This window comes from Lepidochelys kempii, chromosome 7 (genome assembly GCF_965140265.1).
Source record: "Lepidochelys kempii isolate rLepKem1 chromosome 7, rLepKem1.hap2, whole genome shotgun sequence".
NCBI lineage: Eukaryota > Metazoa > Chordata > Testudines > Cheloniidae > Lepidochelys > Lepidochelys kempii.
The window spans coordinates 108690918-108703318 of NC_133262.1; the positions used below are offsets into that span (position 1 = coordinate 108690918).

A 12401-nucleotide genomic window follows, 5' to 3' on the forward strand; every position below is an offset into this window, starting at 1 on the left:
AGAGTCTGGCAGACCCAGCAGCACTCTGAAGATGCAAAAGCCAGAAGCCCTCAGCTCCAGGTCCCAAAGTCACTAGTTCTTTAAAGAAACAAAACAAAACTTAGTCCATAGGGTGGGATCTTAGAACCAAACTGCTCTAGCCCCACTAGGCTGTTCTTACAACCTCTTCAATTAAAAGAATATCACTTTGACCTTATATATGTGAAATATGGAGCTCCTGTCCATCAGCATTAAACCTCAGGCACATGTTGACTTGTCCAAAAGGTTCCTAGCATCTAATTTGTTGTGGAGAGTTCTAGGCTGGTCTACCCTTAAAACCCTATAAAACCCTTATATTGTCATAGTTATGTCAGTAAGGGATGTGAAAAACCACACTCCTGAGCAACGCAGCTATGCTAACAAAAACTCCAGTATCAACACAGCTATGCTGATGAAAGAGTGCTTCTGTCGGCATCACTAACATCATTCCTATGTCAGCATTTCTATATCAGCAGAAAATCGCCTTCTGTCAGTATACACTGTGTCGCTACTCGGTGGCGATGCCAGCATAGTTATACCAACATAGTCCTAGTCACTCACCTTCCATTAAAACAAGTGGAAGTCCCAAAGCAAAAGCCGTGCATAAGTCTTTGAGAGTTTACTAGCAAGTATTCAACTTAAATATTAACTCTAAACAGAGGAAACATTTGAAACTCTTTTGTTAATGAAAAATCAACAGAAATTGCTTCTTTCCCAATAAGTTATTCTGACATGTTATAACACGCTGTAGAGCTAGGAAAGCATCTTTTAATGCACTGTCATTTGTACTATGTTTTGTAACAGGTTCTATCACAGGAACTGCTCAGGATTTTAAAGTCACTGAGCCTGATCCCTACAATGTGTTAGGCAACGCAACTCCTGATAAGTTATTGAAAACAAAAGCAATTTCTATTCATCACATATTATTGTTAAACTATTTATAGACTTGGAATTGTTGCCACCATCTTGTTTTTGGCTTCTAGAGCAACTGTATGTTGTGATGCTTTGTGGTAGCTTCCGGAAACAATGCAACATGACAAATCATACTGTAGAGTGAGGCTACAATGGAAAGCTGGAGCATGCATGTAACACATCACTTTTCCGGTTATGGGAATCTGAACAAAAATGAAACTACCTAAAAGTTAAGCTGCCAGAACATATTGAGAAAGTAGCAGATACAGAAGGTTGGGTGAAGAAGAAAAGGATACAAACCCACTGGAAAGTGCTATGGAAGTATCGGTCCTGGCTTGCCACACAGTAACTCCCCACATAGACAAATCTTAAAGGTCTGGAAAAGGATCATGAAGAAAACCCTGGGCAAAATCCTATGCCCACTAAAGTCAATGGCAAAACTCCTGTTGATTACAATGGAGTCAGGATTTCACCTCCTATGTTTTAAATATTTGTGCTCAATGGGTTAAATAAAAAATTAATGGGTGATGGAAACAAAGGGACAGATTGTGTGTGTTTGCTTTTGGGGCAGGCAACAAGTTTGCACAGAAATCCTCTTCCCCTTTTACCTCCTGCCAATGCCAGAATTCTCTATGAGAAATTATTTATAATTTTCCAAGATATTAACATAATTACTCTCAACAGTGACCTTAATTCCAGTTTTGTATTGCTTCAGACTATATTGCGAGGCATAATACACCAGCCAGATACTAATAACTATTTACAAAAGTAGATACCACTGTTACACAATGTTCAACTTGTTTCCCTGACATACATCCCTTGTTTTTCAGACATTCGAAGTAGCTTCTCCATCATTTTTAAATGTGATTAATCCAAACTTTTAGCTCATGCTCCTCAGCAGAATCCATTCGCTTTGGACACAGCCTTTCTCTGGGACATATTTGTCCCTTTCTTCTGACCATTGCATTATTTAGGTCAAGTTCCAGATACTATTGCGCTTTCTGGTTTATTAAGTTGTTACTGCTGGCAGCCTTTCAAGAACTAGCTAAAGGAAGTAGTTACACAATGGAGATATAGATTTCCTTAACTTGATTATTTAATTTTAATGACTGCCAGAAAGAGTTATCCTTTGCACTCATTTTATACCAACCTCAAAGTTAAATCACCTATTGCCTTAGTCTCTACTTTCACAAACTTTAAAGTCAAAACAGATTTCCTGCTGTTTTCTCTGAAATATACAATGGAAATGTGACATGCAACATTAAAAGAAAGGAAATGTCAAGCTGCTATATTTCGATGGCTAGTTTATTTATTCGGTAGGAAGCTGATGGCTTCTCCTAATAATATTCAAAAGCAGTTGTAGCTTCTTGTTTCCTTACAGGCAATTTCTAATTTGTAGAGTAAGAATTAAGTTTACAGTAAAAAAGAAAGGTGCAGTTTTCATGGTAATTTTCAACCATAGAGAAAACTGTAGTGATCTTTCTGGAGGCTATACATAGTCCTCCTTTTATCAGCACACCATACGAATTACCCAATGGCTCCATCCTAACCCTACACAATACCTGTGCATGATCACTCAGTTTGATACATTTTACTTTTCTGTTAGATTAAAAAAAAAACTAGCCAATCATAATTATTTATTCTTTTAAACTTGCCTGCACTGGTCCTCAACACATCCTCCTCCTGTCCAGGGCAAGATGAATGCCTCAGTGCAGCTGAGCTGTAGCTCACGAAATCTTATGCTCAAATAAATTGGTTAGTCTCTAAGGTGCCACAAGTACTCCTTTTCTTTTTGCGAATGCAGACTAACCCGGCTGTTACTCTGAAACCACCATCTAAATGTAACTGACTTAGCCCAAATGCAGTCATGAAAGTCACATAAAGTTACCACTTGATTTTTGTCTCTTTGGCATAGCTGCTGTTTATTGATATCCAGTCTTTTATAAGAGTTGTTGATATTTTCTCTTTTCCTGCCAACCCATAGCTATTATCATTCCTTCAGTGTTCAGTATCTCCTTCACCATGATTTGCTCTATTTTTGAGTTTTCTGCCCCACTGGGCCAGATCTTCATTTGTTTCCTTGAGAGATTTAGCCCTCCATGTGTTATTCACCATGTTGTCCTTCAGCCCATGGATTCTCCAACTGTAGATCCAATGGCATCAGAAACACTGGCCTTTTTTATGGCTAGATCAGAGAAAAGTCCTGAAACTATGGGGGTCAGTCCCCAAGCCAGTTTGTATTGTTGTTGTTGCTGCAAAATGGGGTCAGGGTATGGCAAAGGTTGAGAATTGCATTAGTTCATACTTGTCTGGCCAGCCATTAGCTTCTATTCTATCTTCTCTCAATGTCCATTTTCTTTCCCATATAGTCTGTTATAGCTAGCAATGTGTTAAAGCAACGGCAGTAGATCATTTGTGTTTCATTATAAGATGTGGTCTCCAAATTTTGCAGCAAAATCAATTCATTCAGATACTTTTGTTTTATTCACACACATTAAATGAAATCATGCACTATTTTTATTTAAGTTCAGTTTTGGAAAAATGAAACACTTGCATGCTCTTAGTCTAGCCAGCATTTCTGACTCAAAGACACCTTTGTATCTACTCTCCGAGAAACCACCCTGCAAGCAGTACATTTTAAACATTAGGGAAATCAAAGGGACTGCTCACAGAGTAAAGTACCATTCAATGTGAGTAAAGGTGGCAGAATCTGGCTCCTAGAGAGAATGTTTGTTTTGTTATTGCCCTTCTGATTCTAAGTGGTAGACACGGAGAATTATATAAATACAGAAAAGAAATGCCACCATTTTGGGATTCATATTTCAGAAATCTCTTTGTGCATTGCACAGAGTTTGTGTGACTAAAACTAAAATAACCCAATAGGAAAGAGGTTTATAATGTTACTAAGACAGAATTTCTATTGACTTCATGGCAAGTGTAATTTGTTTTTTTTTAAGTGAAGTACTATATATCCTTCTTATAAAACTTGGCTAGATTCTCAGCTAGTGTAAACCACTGTAGCTTTCCCAAAGCCAGTGAAGTTGTGCTGATTTACACTAGTGGAGAATACAGCTCCCTTTCTATAGAAGATAATAACTATGGTATGAATATACAGAAAAACAAAGAAGTAGTTCTAGACTCACACAATTTTATTGTAATAGAATTTAGCACCAGGGTAGATAATACATAAATTCCAACAAAAAGTATCATTTTGGAAGCATGCTTTGACTGATTTTCATTAGTAAGTTATAGATTTGCAACTTTGCTCTGATTGGGCAATAAAATCAGGAATAAATTATAAAGGTATGAAACTCAGCCAGCCTCAGTTGATATGTGGTCTGAATAATTATTATAAATGAAGCAGTCATGGTAAGTAGTTAGTTTCTCTCTAAGACTTGATTCACTCATGTTGTACCAACTAAGTTCCTCTTTTTCACTTTCTTTTACATTTTACTTTTATTTATTTATTATTGCTTTGCAACATAAAGGAAAGGAAAGTACTATGTGTATTATCCAGTACTGAGATAGCTCATTATTTTTCTGTGTTCAATGACAATCAGGTTGAAGTTCCTGCAATGATTGTATTGAAAAGTTCCATGTTTTCTCATGCACGTTAGGCCCCAGTCCTACATCAGGATTCATTAGCATAGACCAGGGGTATCCAAGGGGTGGAATCTGGACCCTGACTATACCTTGACTAAGAAATTTGGACCTTGACAAAAATAATTGATTACCCCTGGCATAGACCCCTGCATTTTACAGAACTATTTCAATACTAGCTAGCAGGTAATGTGAAGTATAAGGGCTCAGTCTCTGGCTCTATCTAGTTACACCTGCTTGTATGCTCTGAAACATTTACTCAAGTGATCAACATTACACACTTCAATAGTATACAAGGGTCTAAATGTTTGCAGTATTAGGGTCATATGAGTATGCAGGAAAATGCATCTTCCAGCCGGTGGGGATTAAAAAAGTCATGCAGGGCAAAATGGGAGCAGCTGTCCATTATGTTTGCTAGAAAAAAGGATAGATTCAGTTAGAACCTTACCCATTACAATTAATGACATTTATTCTCCTAATTAACCACCAACCATTAAGATTTTAATTTACAACTGAATGTACACAGCATAAAATATTTGAAAAAGCCCTTCTGATATTAAGCAGCATCATGGACTAACTACAAATGATACTTCCCATCCAAATTAAAAAAGTTTAGCAATGTGTTTCCAAGAACCCTTCAGGAATTTCCCCACACACAGATCAAGATAGGTGGGATAAGTCCTCATTACTCCCCCTACTCCAAATTCTGCTCTGGCCACTGGAAAGGGCTCTGCTTGCCTGCAGATTATTTACTACAAGCTGAGAGAAGGTCAATTAACTGACGCAGCTGTGAATGGACATGGGGTATAAAGGGATTTGGAGCAACAGCCTTTGTGTGTGGTGCAATTACTCAGATTAAATAGAATAGGAAGCAGATGTTTCTGTGTCTGATAATTAATACAGTACATTGCTCTGACTTCTGGAATTTGTCTAGGAGCATTTTAGCAGGGTTGGAGACCTTCAAACAGAGTTAATATTTACCCAAGACAGTACTGTGTGCTATCACCTGCTCCATCCCTTCCCTGGGCTCTAGCTAGAGCTGTGTCCTTATGGCAACCTGTTACCTTACAATGCCAAGAGTCTCAGATGGTAATAACTGTGCACCAGGACCTCTTTGAAACAGGCCAGCTGACCAAAGCTACTGATCTGAGCCTTGGCCCAGCTGCTTGCCAGCACTCTGCCTTGAATGCTGTAGCCAACAGGGTTATCTTTCAGATGGGGCTGCATGAATGTGGCAGTGTGCTGCAGGTAAGGACTGGGTTTGCTCTCTCAAAATTAAACTGCAGGGTCAGTATCTAATGACTCCCCCTTAGCTCTGTCTAGTTGTGGATAACCAGAAAACTCTTCTAGCTTGTGTAATGCTGAAATCTCTAAATCAACAGAACCTGGAGGTATTATTGGTGTGCTGCCCTAGATTGGGCAGGGTTCTCAGCACAAGTGCAATCACAGGGCGAGCAGACCCATGCAAGCTGGAACAAGAAGCGCAGTACAGACAGTCTGGTGGTCTGTGCCCTTTGTTTACTCCTCCAGAAGGTGCTGGGATTCGGCTTCTCCATCCTGCCAGCTGCAAGAAGACAACAGCACTGTAGGGAGTCTAGTTGTTGTGCTACGGCGTTCTGAGTAGGGTGACCGTACATCCCATTTTGGCCGGGACAGTCCCTTTTTTAAGTCCTGTCCCGGACTGCCCGATTTCTTTTTTTTCCCCAAAAAGTGGACATTTGTCCTTTTTGCTCTTCCCAACCTGATCCGTTGGCAAGTGCAAATGGGACAAATGCCCACTTTTGCCCCCCACCCCCCAAATGGAGTGCAGAGGAACATGGGGAGGGGGTTGGGTCGAGTGGTAATGCCAGCCTGCACAGGGAGGGAGGCCAGGGCTCAGGTGAGCAGCGATACCAATCTTGTGCAGGGAGGGGGAGACATGGCTTGGGTAAATGGCTCTGGCCAGCCCTGCGTGGGGAGGGGTAGGGCTCAGGTTAGCCCCACATGGTTTCCTTTTTTCCCTTTGGGAAATATGGTCACCCTAGTTCTGAGAGTGCACTGCATTGTGCTGTGACTTCAGTGTGTGACGCTGGAGTTAGATAAACACTTTAATTGGTATTAGGGGTGGGATCCACAAAGGGACTTAGGGGTGTTGTGGCACCTTGAAAATCATGGGAACAACACTGCAATCCACAAAGCTGCGCTGGGTGTCTAGGCTCCCTGTACGCTGCCCGGGGAGGGATAGGTGCCTTACAAGGTGATCCAAAGAAGCCAGCATGCTATTTGGGGAGGCTCTTAAGATAATCAATGGGAGATGTCCAACGACTATTCCACTGTGGATAAATCATTCGATGGTCATTGGGCCAGTGAGAGCCTGGCCCAAACTCTGTAGTCCGGTGGTTATGGTGTCCATCTGGGAAGTGGGAGACTCCAGGTCCACTCCCCCTGCTCCAATCCCTCTTTCCTTATTTATCCACGTTGGAACAGCTTCTACAGGAGAGATGGGCACCCCACACCAGAATATCCCATAGCTCAGTGGGTAGAGCACTCTCCTGCAAGGCGGAAGACCCCTGGCCAAATACTTACATGCCCTCAGGTGGATTGGGGTGAACTGCATGTGGGATTCCCAGCTGAGTGCTTTAACCACCCCATACCGGCTAGACACCTAGAGGGAGGCTGCAGTTTACACGCTACAGGCAGAAATGTAGGTGCTGAGTTTTCAGGGTAAAGGTTCCCTCACAGTGGAGCCAAAACTGGGACTTGGGTACCTAAACCAGAGCCTTAGGTGCCCAAGTACCTCTGTGGATCCCACCCTCAGGCTGCATCATATCTTCCTTGTGGTTCTCAAACTAATTGAAATACTCTGTTACTTCTATAACATTCCTAAAGACTACAACTTTGTACAAACCAGCTGCTTAGAGAAAGGAATAGGGGTCTCATTTAGCTAATTCCTTCTAACTGGTGCCTGTCCTCATTAAAGAAGATTAGGTGTGAATTCATGTAAAGCTGCTGGGATGAAGTCCTCATCCACTTCACACGGCCAACCAAAATCCAGATCAGAGTTTACTAGGGACTTTCTCAAGTGTGTCATGCTTAAGAATGAAGAGGACTCCTATACCCGAGGTAGGGATCAACTAACTAACAAATTCACTTAAAATGAAATTGTACCACCCCATACTGGCTTAGGTACATCACTGAAAAGAAGTCTTGGTGGTGGTTGAATGAATATTCTTCCACTTGCAATCCAGAGTATTAAAGTAACTCTTCTCAGAACTGAAAACTGGAGTAACTAGTAAACGGGACCTTTAAAACTGCCATTAGTGAAAAATCACCCAAAGGACCATTTACTGCATTGGTGGGTGTCTGGGCACCTTTCCTTTTCTTTTGGGTAAAAAGACAATCTCTGAGGGTGATCAGATTCCAGACAGTTGTGGGTCTACAATTTGGGGAGAAAGAACTAATCTGACTATCACTATTTCTAATACTTCCATAGAAAGCAGAATAAACTACTGAATGCAGTTTATAATCTCCTCAGGGAGCTGCAGAGTTCCATGGCATATGGTGACAAATGTTTCTGCAGGAGTTAGCCTGCCATGGAGCTAACACTAATGGCCCAAACATAACCTGAGTGCTAGATGCCTTGCTTATTTGATAGTCTTTAAAGGAAGGATTAATTATATCAGATTCTCTCCCTTCAATATGTGAATCTTTCCAGATGATACCAGACTCCTTGGTTTACAGCACAAACCTTTATTACAACCTATCTGCTGAAAACAACTCTATTATCTTAAGAACAAATCCAGCTGTGATTCCTATTGAGTGTTGTTATCCAAGGTGAGTCAGGCATTTTAATCTCATCTTTCACATTTACTTGCCAGTCTGTGTTCTACTTTAGCAACTGAGGGTGGGGGGGGTGCAAGAGGGGATCCAGATGTGGGCATTGCAACACTGAGTGTCTAACTTTTAGGTACCTAGAAAGTCAAAGGAACAACATTTCAATCAACAGCCCGAGTCAGGGAGCCTAGGTACCTATACAATGACTGGGGAGATAGAGGTACCTTAGACTCCAACCCACAAAAGCCAGCACAACAGGAGAGGAGCCACTTAAGGTAGCCAGTGGGAGATGCTGATGAGAGGGCTGTTTGCTAAACCCTGCCCCCCTCTCAAAGATAGGTACTTAAGGGCTTGCACTGGGGCAGCTGGGCTGCTGTAGCATGTGGTGAAGATGCTACTGATGCTGACAGGAGATGCTCTCCTGTCAGCATAGATAGCTACCACCTCTTGGGGAGCTGCAGTATGTCAATGGGAAAAGCCCTCTTGTCAACATAGTTCTGTCTGCACAGGAAGCTAGGGCAGTATAACTGTCGCTTGGGGGTGTGGTGTTTCCACACCCCTTCGTGACATAGTTATACCGACGTAGGTTGGTAGCATAGACCAAGCCTCATAAGTCTGGGCTGCAGGAAGGTGCCTATCTCTGCTAGTGTTCCACAAACAAGAACCTGCTGCCTGGAGTCAGGCACCTTAAACGTCTACAGCGTTCCTTGCAGGAACAAATTCAACACCTGCCTTGCTTCACACACACCCTCCAGTGCTGGTGCTGCTATAGAGAGTCTCTATAGCCCAGTAGCTAGGGGTCCCATCCCTCTGCTCCAATTACTCTTTCATTACTTAACCAACTTCAACTGGAGAGATTGAAGGAGCCCCACATCAGACTATCCCATGACTCAGTGGTTAGAGTATTCACCTGGGATATGGGAGACCAGATTCAATTTCCCCCTCCCTGCCTGAGGTGGGGGATGATTTGAATAGAGACTCTCTTTTCTTCCAGTCAGGCAGAGAGGGAGAAACTGAACATGGGTTTCCCACATCCCAAATGAGTGCTCTAACCATTGAGCTAATGGTTAAGGTTAGCATCACTGCCTGCTCCAATTGAATTTTGAATGGGACCTGATCCAATAGGTGGCCTCTGGGCTCATCTACTGGATTTGCCCCTGCATGCAACTTAGGTGGCTGCATCCCTATCTTCCCCGTTTGTGAATTGCTCTGTAGCTTAAGCGGGAGATAGGTGTCCAGATGCCTGTAGGGAGGCAGAAATGTACACGCCCCAGAATTTCCTATGGAATTTTCACAGAAGTAAGTTTAGCATCTACAGGGTTAGGTGACAGCCAGGCAGGAGTCAGATCCCAATGGTGGTACACATGGGGGACTTAGGTGCCTATTCTGGAGTCCAGGCACATAAGTTGCTTTGTGGATCCCACTCTGCGTTTCTGTCTTTCAGGAGAAACAATTTGAGCAGAAAGCAATCAAGCCAACATGGGTTCCCTTCAGGTCTATGCTATCTGCAGAAGAGAGGCTGGTTTTTTTCTTGTATCTGATGAAAGGCAGGTGGTATGAAAAATTTGGGGACTTCCTTGGCAGTAGCCAAAATCATAGCAGCATAAGGCAGATGACATGCAAAAAAGACCCCTTACTAGGTCTCTTAAAGGCAGAGGAGTCTAGTATGTTGATGTGTAGGCGTGTGTGCACACACACTTGGGTTACCAGTTCAAGTTACTTTCTACGCAGGGGAGTTGTGAAAGCTTCTTGAGGGAGTAGCTCAGTAGGGACCAGCACTTATCCTGTAGCATGCACTGTTTCTTGCACCTACTATATCTGGCTAGAAAGCATGGGCTTTCTTCTGGAAAGAGAAGATGCTGCATCTTACAATGAGCGCTGTAGTAAATACCCCCCACTCTCCTCCTACAACACAATAATAGCGGGAAACATTCTCCCTTGATTCACCTTTGTTAATGCTAAGTGCACAGATTGTCAGGCTTTTACAGATGACTGGGCAGCTGAAAGGACCTCCAGTGGATTCCACCGGGGGGGTATGATTCACCTTCAAGCCGATGTCAGTACTGGAAGTCATGTTGTGCTGAGGCGCTTTACAGACCATTGTGTAGCTACGCTAATTCCACAGCGGGACTCCACTCTCCAATATGTGATCCACTTCAATGGGTAGGATCTCGGCGGGAGGGGCTTTCATGGCCTGACATATCTTGTAAAGAGCTAGTGAGTAGAGGATTGCTCTAACCAGGGTCTTTTTGACCTACCTATCTCGTAGATGGGAGATCAGATGACATCCTCAGCTTTCCTATCCCCATGGCCTCAGCAAGATTCCCTTCAGTTCACAGTTGACATTTTCCGGTTTGCTGGAGATACTAGAAACTTGGTAAGAACTGTTTCCTTTACTCCAAACTAGAGACCTAGGTCCCGCAACGTTGTAGTGTTCCCTTGTCCCACTCTGACAGTTCTGATCCCTCTATTCACAGTTGCACCTAGATCTATATTACATGCCATATGGTCACTGCAGCTGACTAAGCTCCAGATTCTCTGAAGAAGGCTCCTTCAACAAAGCAACCAATACATGAGTAGACTTTTTGGGGGTGGACGAGGAGGGGAGAGGGAAATGGAAGAGCTGTTGAAAAACCAAAGTTTCTCCCTGTTAACGTTGCCATCTCTCCCACTGCAGTTGGTCACCTGTGGAAGGCACCAGGAATATCTGTAGCTGCTGTGAGACAGGGACTGTGGGTCACTTGGAGGATAATCCAGAAGATGTATCCCTCTGCATAGACCCTGGAGGAGAGATGTGTCTTCTAGTCATGGTATGTATGTCGCATGCATCTAATCAAGATACAGGGAGCATGTTTATCTTCAGAATCTGTAAAGCTTTGACTTGGTCTGACTAAGTGAATCATAAGGTCTCGCAAACATGTGGGTGAGTGGACTAACTCGTAACAAGCTCCCTAATACTGTACCTCTTTCAGTGAAGCAGCACCTACTTTCAGGGAAGCTGAGGCTGATAGTATAGTTGGACCTCTTTCTGTCCTTGATGCAGATCAACACTCCAGGAATTTTCCAGAAAACAAAACCAGAGTGACAGATGGGATTACAGGGTATGAATTTGACTGTGTGACATGGCTGCCAAACTCATGACTCAAGTCCTAACGCTGTGTTTTCTCTTAAAGTGTAGCAGAGAAGCCTCTGATGGTGCTGGGGTTGTCATTGCTTGTTGTAGCCATTGTTCTTGCCTTCCCTTTCCTGGGAATCTTTCATGTGTACAAGAAATACAGGAATTATTGGTCTCTTTCCTAGCCTGTACAATAAACAGGAAACTATATTTCAATCTCTGTGGTCAATCCAGATCTTCTAAAGGGGCAGAAGTATCCCTGTGTGATCTAATGGGCACTATGATTCAGTAGCTATCTCTTGGTTGAAGACTGTGGGTAAGAAACACCTAGACTGAAAGGAGGGATGGAAACTATCACCTTAATGATTAATTGGCACTAGCCTGGATCTCAAAGCCCAGCTCTTGCCTTCTTTGGGTAGAAAAATTCAAACAGTGTCTAGTGAATAAGTCCTTTCACCAGAACAGCTTAGCCCTACAAAGCTGTTCTCCTGGACAGTGTTTCCTTTCGTATAAGAGTCCCTAATGCCCAAGAGTAGGTCTGAATGGTGTCTGTGTACATAGGAATAGAGCTGGTTGCAACACTTACAATTCAATATGTCAAAATGGGCTGGTTTGTCTAAAAGTTGGTGGGGAGAGCATGAGAGTCTGAGCCTGGTAATTAGCACACTGGCCTAGGATGTGGGAGACCCAAGTTCAAGTCCCTGCTCTTCCAGACTCAGGGTGATCTGGTATCTATTGGATGCCAGCAGAAAGCCAAGCACTCAGTTGATGTGTCTAACAGAAATCAGAGGATGGTCCTCTCCAAGGATTCCTGAGATCAGAGTATATAAAACCAAGGCCACCCTGTGGAACCCCAGAGTTGACTGAACCCAATAAGCTGCTACAGAATCCAAAGTGCACCAGTCTTAGAACAGCTGTGCAGAAAGGATTCTTCCCCCATCCC

General features: G+C 42.9%; 1 pseudogene; it reads left to right on the forward strand.

The window, feature by feature from the left end:
- LOC140915211 (zona pellucida sperm-binding protein 3-like) overlaps nucleotides 1-11484 on the forward strand; it is a 44088-nt pseudogene extending 32604 nt beyond the window's left edge.
- Nucleotides 11485-12401: the final 917 nt, after the last annotated feature.